Genomic DNA, 7,464 nt, shown 5'->3' on the forward strand with positions numbered 1-7,464 from the left:
AAAGTATGTCCGGACTTCTTATGTTGTCAGTTGCTATATATGAATAAGTGGGTAGCTACTGACAAGCATTAAGCATGTCACACAGCCCAAACATATAACATTTCAGGACACACCACACAGTTAACAACCACAGTGAAGCGTGTCAAAGCCCAAACATGTAACATTCAACAGGACACTTACACAACACATTCAAATCAAACAGTCAGACAACATACAAGAACATATACCCCAGCCGGCATTGCTCCCTGCCTATTTTCGTACAGCACACTATGTGTGCGCACACCTTTATTCACAAACTCTTCAACTTATACTCTTTTACCGAAGCTGCTACAGCTCGATTGGCCGAATACCCTTTGATCCTATTTCGGTGAATTTGACATCTGCCTTACATATAACAGATTAGCGGTTTAGCAGTTTTAATTTAGTTTGAGTGAAGGAATTCATTTTATAGCAAAATCCGAAATCGTGAAGAACTCATGAAAGTAAGCTTATTCTCGGATTCCTGAAACTTTAGATTTGCTCTTTCTTTTACTGCAAAGTACAACGTTGTTTTTTTTGTTTAAATCTTTCTAGACATGGTAAATATTAAGGACAAAGCAGTTTTCACATAGTTTGAGTGAAGGAATTCATTTTATAGATAAAATCCCAAGAGTCTGCTGAGAAAAGAGAGTGAATGCGAAGTAGACTTTAACACGGCTATGGGAGCGAGCCGAGTGTGGGCTAACCAGGAGAATTGCTTGAAAGAAACGCGACCCCGAATGAGCGGTCAGAACAAAGCCTCAATACGGGATTCTCGTGGTGTTTTTGTTGCTGCCTTGTCTTTTGCACAGAGTAAAAGACAAGGCAGCCATCGAATAGGGCCCGATTGTTCCTACTTGGTCAGCCGAGGAGCAAGGGGGGGGAGCAAGCGTCTCAACCAAGCAAAGCTCACCATGGGGAAGGTGGCTATGCCAACAAGCCTGATGCCCTGCTCCCGCAGTGACGGATAATCGTACTCTGGTTTCTCTTCATAACGTACAAGTCTTTCGCCTTTTACTAAAGATTTCTGTGGAGAGCAGCACTAATGAGTTGTTTCTATTTTTGGCAGGCTTTACCTTTGCGGGTGAAGCCCTTTCTGTCTGTGCAAAAGAAATCTTCTTACTGTGCAGAGTGACTTCTCTGAGTAGAGTCGCCTTACTATTTGCGACTGTGCCGATGTTCGAAGCTGGAGTGCAAAGTTGTTGCTTGAATGGTGCTTGCTGGAGCGTGCGGGAGTGCAAAGTTATACCATTTAAAAGGGCTGAAGAGTGCTCAGTGCAGCGGGTGGGCGACACTCTGGCCACCTTGAAAACCGAGGTTACATCCACTACCAGGGTCAGCCCAAGTTCTGCCGCAAGTGTGGTGAGCATGGGCACCTGGTTGAGGCTTGTACCAAGGTGTTATGTGGGAAGAGCAGAGAAATTGGGCAAACTTTTGGAGAGTGTCCAAATGGCAGGAAATGTAATCTCTGTGGAGAATTAAATCACCTCTTCAGAGATTGCCCTAAATCTTTTGCCAACAAATTAAAGACGGTAAAGCCACAGTCAAGCCAACAAAGAGAAGGACCAAAGGTGACAGTTGGTGAACAAAGTGAAGAGGTTGACCCAATAAATTCAAACTTCCCGCCAAAAGCTTGGATTGGAAGTGAGGAGCAAAAAGGGGAGGGGCCTGTAGAGGCCTCACCACTCAGTGTTGAAGTCTGTGAGAATTCACAGGCAGAGGGTGGAGCTACGCTAAATGAGGAGGAAGAGCAGACTGGTGAGTCTAGTGAAGATACTCACCTCCCCGAAGGTCAACAGAAGGTCAATTTGTTGATAGGCATTCATTTATTTCTTCACTTCTGATGAAGTTTCAACAATAAACAACAAACTTTGTATTATGAGAAAGAACCAGAATCATTCTACAGGAATCCGAAAATAAGCTCTATTTTATGAGTTATGCACGAATTCGGATTCTCCTATAAAACGAATTCCTTAACTCAAACCAAGTTAAGACTGCTTTGTCCTTCATATTTATTCATGTCTAATCAAGTTTCAACGATAAACAACGTTGTACTTTGTAGAATGAGAAAGAACTTCTTCAGCAATAAGCATCTCTCGACATATGACGAAGTACAGATTTTGCTATAAAATTAATTCCTTCTATCAGCCTGACTTAAAACTGTTTGTCCTCCTTATTTATCCACTTCAAATCAAGTTTCAACAATTAAAAAAAATTTGTAGTTTGAGAAAGAACAACTTAATCTTCAGCAATCAGTATAAAAAGAGGTGCAAATGCCAACCATACATACCTAAAAGGTGGAGCGGAAGTATTCAGCTGCAAGTAGGTGTGAATGTTCGACCATAATTTGTAAAAAGCGGGTAAGAAAAGGTTCGAATGCCCGACTATATATTAACAAAAGCGGGAGGAGAGGTCTTCGGATGAGAGTGGGTGAGAATTATTCTATAAAATACGGTGAAAAAAAATATGTGAATGCCTCATAGAACACTAAAAGCGGAAGTGTTCGGCTGCAAGAAGGTGTGAATGTCCGACTATATTTGGTGAAAAGCAGGTGAAGCAAGGTCTGAATGCCCAACCTTACATCATCAAAAGCGAGATCAGAGGTGTTTGGCTGCAAGAAGGCCATAGTTTGCCAAAAGCAGGTAAGGTGCGAATGTCCGACTAAATATCAACAAAATTTGGGGCGGAGGTCTTCGGATGCAAGTGGGTGTGAATGTCCGACTATATTTGGTGAAAAGCAGGTGAAGCAAGGTCTGAATGCCCAACCTTACATCATCAAAAGCGAGATCAGAGGTGTTGGGCTGCAAGAAGGCCATAGTTTGCCAAAAGCGGGTAAGGTGCGAATGACCGACTAAATATCAACAAAAGTGGGGGCGGAGGTCTTCGGATGCAGGTGGGTGTGAATATCCCACCATACAAGTATGGTGGAGAGGAAGCTGTGAATGGCCGACCATAGTAAAAGGCGGGTGAGAGAAGGTGCGAAAGTCAAACCATACATAATCAAAACAGGGAGCGGAGGTGTTCTGCTGTAAGAAGGTGTGAATGTCCAACCATAGTTGGTAAAAAGCGGGTAAGAAAAGGTTAAAATACCCGACTGTACACAATCAATAGCGGGAGCGGAGTTGTTCGGCTACTAAAAGGTGTGAAAGTCCGACCATGGTTTGTAAAAGCGGGTAAGAAAAGGTGCGAATGCCCGACAATGTATGATCAAAAGAGGGAGTGGAGGTTTTCGGCTGCAAGAAGGTCTGAATGTCCAACCATAATTTGTAAAAACCGGGGAAGAAAAGGCTCGAAAGCCCGACTATACACCATCAAAAGTGGGAGCGGAGGTGTTCAGCTGCAAGACGGTCTGAATGTCCATCAATAATTGCTAGAAAACATGAAAGAAAATTTTCGAATATCAAACTGCACATGATCATAAGCGGGAGAGGAGGTGTTCAGCTGCAAGAAGGTGTGAATGTCTACCCATAATTACTGAAAAATGGGTAAGAAAAGGTGCGAATGCCTAACAATACATCATCAAAAGAGAGAGCGGAGGTGTTCCGCTGTAAGACGGTGTGAATGTCCGAACATAGATGGTAAAAAGCGGGTAAGAAAAGGTTAAATTACACGACTGTACACAATCAAAAGAGGGAGCGGAGTTGTTCAGCTAAGAGAAGGTGTGAAAGTCCGACCTTGGTTTGTAAAAAGCGGGTAAGAAAAGGTTCGTATGCCCGAATATACACCATCAAAAGCGGAAGCGGAGGTGTTCGGCTGCAAGATATTGTGAACGTCCGACCAAAGTTTGTAAAAAGCAGTTAAGAAAAGGTTCGAATATCTAACTAAACATAATCAAAAGCGGGAGCAGAGCTGTTCGACTTGAAGTAGGTGTGAATGTCAGATCATAATTTGCAAAAAGCTGATGAGAAAGGGTGAGAATGCCCGACTATACACCATCAAATGCGGTAGCGGAGTTGTTCGGCTGTGAGTAGGTGTGAATCTCCAACCATAATTGCTGAAAAATGTGTTAGAAAAGGTAAAAATGCCGGTCCATACATAATCAAAATCGGGAGAGGTGGTGTGCAGCTGCAAGAAGGTCTAAATTTCCATCAATAATTGCTAGAAAACATGAAAGAAAATTTTCGAAAATCAAACCACACATGATCATAAGTGGGAGAGGAGGTGTTCAGCTGCAAGAAGGTGTGAATGTCCACCCATAATACCTGAAAAATGGGTAAAAAAAAGGTGCGAATGCCCAACCATACATCATCAAAAGCAGGAGTGCATGTGTGCGGCTACAAGAAGGTGTGAATGTCCGACCAAAGTTTGTAAAAAGCAGTTAAGAAAAGGTTCGAATATCCAACCATACATAATCAAAAGCGGGAGCAGAGCTGTTCGACTGCAAGTAGGTGTGAATGTCAGATCATAATTTGCAAAAAGCTGATGAGAAAGGGTGAGAATGCCCGACTATACACCATCAAATGCGGAAGCGGAGTTGTTCGGCTGTTAGTAGGTGTGAATCTACAACCATAATTGCTGAAAAATGTGTTAGAAAAGGTAAAAATGCCGGTCCATACATAATCAAAATCGGGAGAGGTGGTGTTCAGCTGCAAGAAGGTCTAAATGTCCATCAATAATTGCTAGAAAACATGAAAGAAAATTTTCGAAAATCAAACCACACAAGATCATAAGTGGGAGAGGAGGTGTTCAGCTGCAAGAAGGTGTGAATGTCCACCCATAATACCTGAAAAATGGGTAAAAAAAAGGTGCGAATGCCCAACCATACATCATCAAAAGCAGGAGTGCATGTGTTCGGCTACAAGAAGGTGTGAACGTCCAACCAAAGTTTGTAAAAAGCAGTTAAGAAAAGGTTCGAATATCCAACCATACATAATCAAAAGCGGGAGCAGAGCTGTTCGACTGCAAGTAGGTGTGAATGTCAGATCATAATTTGCAAAAAGCTGATGAGAAAGGGTGAGAATGCCCGACTATACACCATCAAATGCGGGAGCGGAGTTGTTCGGCTGTGAGTAGGTGTGAATCTCCGACCATAATTGCTGGAAAATGTGTTAGAAAAGGTAAGAATGCCGGTCCATACATCATCAAAAGCGAGAGAGGTTGTGTTCGGCTGCAAGTAGGTGTGAATGTCCAGCCATAATTACTCACAAACGGGTAAGAAAAGGTAGTATTGCCAGACCATATATGATCAAAACAGGGAGCGGAGGTGGTTCAGCTGCAAGAAGGTTTGAATGTCCGACTAAAGTTCAAATATATTAACAAAAGCGGGAGGAGAGGTCTTCGGATGAGAGTGGTTGAAAATTTCCAACCATAATGTATAAAATGCGGTGAAAAAAAGGTGTGATAGAACACTAAAAGGTGGAGCGGAAGTGTTCGGCTGCAAGAAGGTGTGAATGTCCGACTATATTTGGTGAAAAGCAGGTGAAGCAAGGTCTGAATGCCCAACCTTACATCATCAAAAGCGAGATCAGAGGTGTTTGGCTGCAAGAAGGCCATAGTTTGCCAAAAGCGGGTAAGGTGCGAATGTCCGACTAAATATCAACAAAATTTGGGGCGGAGGTCTTCGGATGCAAGTGGGTGTGAATGTCCGACTATATTTGGTGAAAAGCAGGTGAAGCAAGGTCTGAATGCCCAACCTTACATCATCAAAAGCGAGATCAGAGGTGTTGGGCTGCAAGAAGGCCATAGTTTGCCAAAAGCGGGTAAGGTGCGAATGACCGACTAAATATCAACAAAAGTGGGGGCGGAGGTCTTCGGATGCAGGTGGGTGTGAATATCCCACCATACAAGTATGGTGGAGAGGAAATTGTGAATGGCCGACCATAGTAAAAGGCGGGTGAGAGAAGGTGCGAATGTCAAACCATACATAATCAAAACAGGGAGCGGAGGTGTTCTGCTGTAAGAAGGTGTGAATTTCCAACCATAGTTGGTAAAAAGCGGGTAAGAAAAGGTTAAAATACCCGACTGTACACAATCAATAGCGGGAGCGGAGTTGTTCGGCTACTAAAAGGTGTGAAAGTCCGACCATGGTTTGTAAAAAGCGGGTAAGAAAAGGTGCGAATGCCCGACAATGTATGATCAAAAGAGGGAGTGGAGGTTTTCGGCTGCAAGAAGGTCTGAATGTCCAACCATAATTTGTAAAAACCGGGGAAGAAAAGGCTCGAAAGCCCGACTATACACCATCAAAAGTGGGAGCGGAGGTGTTCAGCTGCAAGACGGTCTGAATGTCCATCAATAATTGCTAGAAAACATGAAAGAAAATTTTCGAATATCAAACTGCACATGATCATAAGCGGGAGAGGAGGTGTTCAGCTGCAAGAAGGTGTGAATGTCTACCCATAATTACTGAAAAATGGGTAAGAAAAGGTGCGAATGCCTAACCATACATCATCAAAAGAGGGAGCGGAGGTGTTCCGCTGTAAGACGGTGTGAATGTCCGAACATAGATGGTAAAAAGCGGGTAAGAAAAGGTTAAATTACACGACTGTACACAATCAAAAGAGGGAGAGGAGTTGTTCAGCTAAGAGAAGGTGTGAAAGTCCAACCTTGGTTTGTAAAAAGCGGGTAAGAAAAGGTTCGTATGCCCGAATATACACCATCAAAAGCGGAAGCGGAGGTGTTCGGCTGCAAGATATTGTGAACGTCCGACCAAAGTTTGTAAAAAGCAGTTAAGAAAAGGTTCGAATATCTAACTAAACATAATCAAAAGCGGGAGCAGAGCTGTTCGACTGCAAGTAGGCGTGAATGTCAGATCATAATTTGCAAAAAGCTGATGAGAAAGGGTGAGAATGCCTGACTATACACCATCAAATGCGGTAGCGGAGTTGTTCGGCTGTTAGTAGGTGTGAATCTCCAACCATAATTGCTGAAAAATGTGTTAGAAAAGGTAAAAATGCCGGTCCATACATAATCAAAATTGGGAGAGGTGGTGTTCAGCTGCAAGAAGGTCTAAATGTCCATCAATAATTGCTAGAAAACATGAAAGAAAATTTTCGAAAATCAAACCACACATGATCATAAGTGGGAGAAGAGGTGTTCAGCTGCAAGAAGGTGTGAATGTCCACCCATAATACCTGAAAAATGGGTAAAAAAAAAGGTGCGAATGCCCAACCATACATCATCAAAAGCAGGAGTGCATGTGTTCGGCTACAAGAAGGTGTGAACGTCCAACCAAAGTTTGTAAAAAGCAGTTAAGAAAAGGTTCGAATATCCAACCATACATAATCAAAAGCGGGAGCAGAGCTGTTCAACTGCAAGTAGGTGTGAATGTCAGATCATAATTTGCAAAAAGCTGATGAGAAAGGGTGAGAATGCCCGACTATACACCATCAAATGCGGGAGCGGAGTTGTTCGGCTGTGAGTAGGTGTGAATCTCCAACCATAATTGCTGAAAAATGTGTTAGAAAAGGTAAAAATGCCGGTCCATACATAATCAAAATCGGGAGAGGT

General features: G+C 42.9%; 1 non-coding gene across 1 annotated transcript; it reads left to right on the forward strand.

The window, feature by feature from the left end:
• Positions 1–991: 991 nt before the first annotated feature.
• On the forward strand, positions 992–1,105 carry LOC140285260 (U5 spliceosomal RNA). The gene has a single exon (XR_011910357.1). It is a non-coding gene; the product is annotated as a U5 spliceosomal RNA (small nuclear RNA).
• The last annotated feature ends 6,359 nt before the right edge of the window (positions 1,106–7,464 follow it).

The sequence above is a fragment of the Leuresthes tenuis genome, unplaced genomic scaffold (genome assembly GCF_036924035.1).
Source record: "Leuresthes tenuis unplaced genomic scaffold, fLeuTen1.0.hap1 SCAF_34, whole genome shotgun sequence".
In the NCBI taxonomy this organism is placed as follows: Eukaryota; Metazoa; Chordata; class Actinopteri; order Atheriniformes; family Atherinopsidae; genus Leuresthes; species Leuresthes tenuis.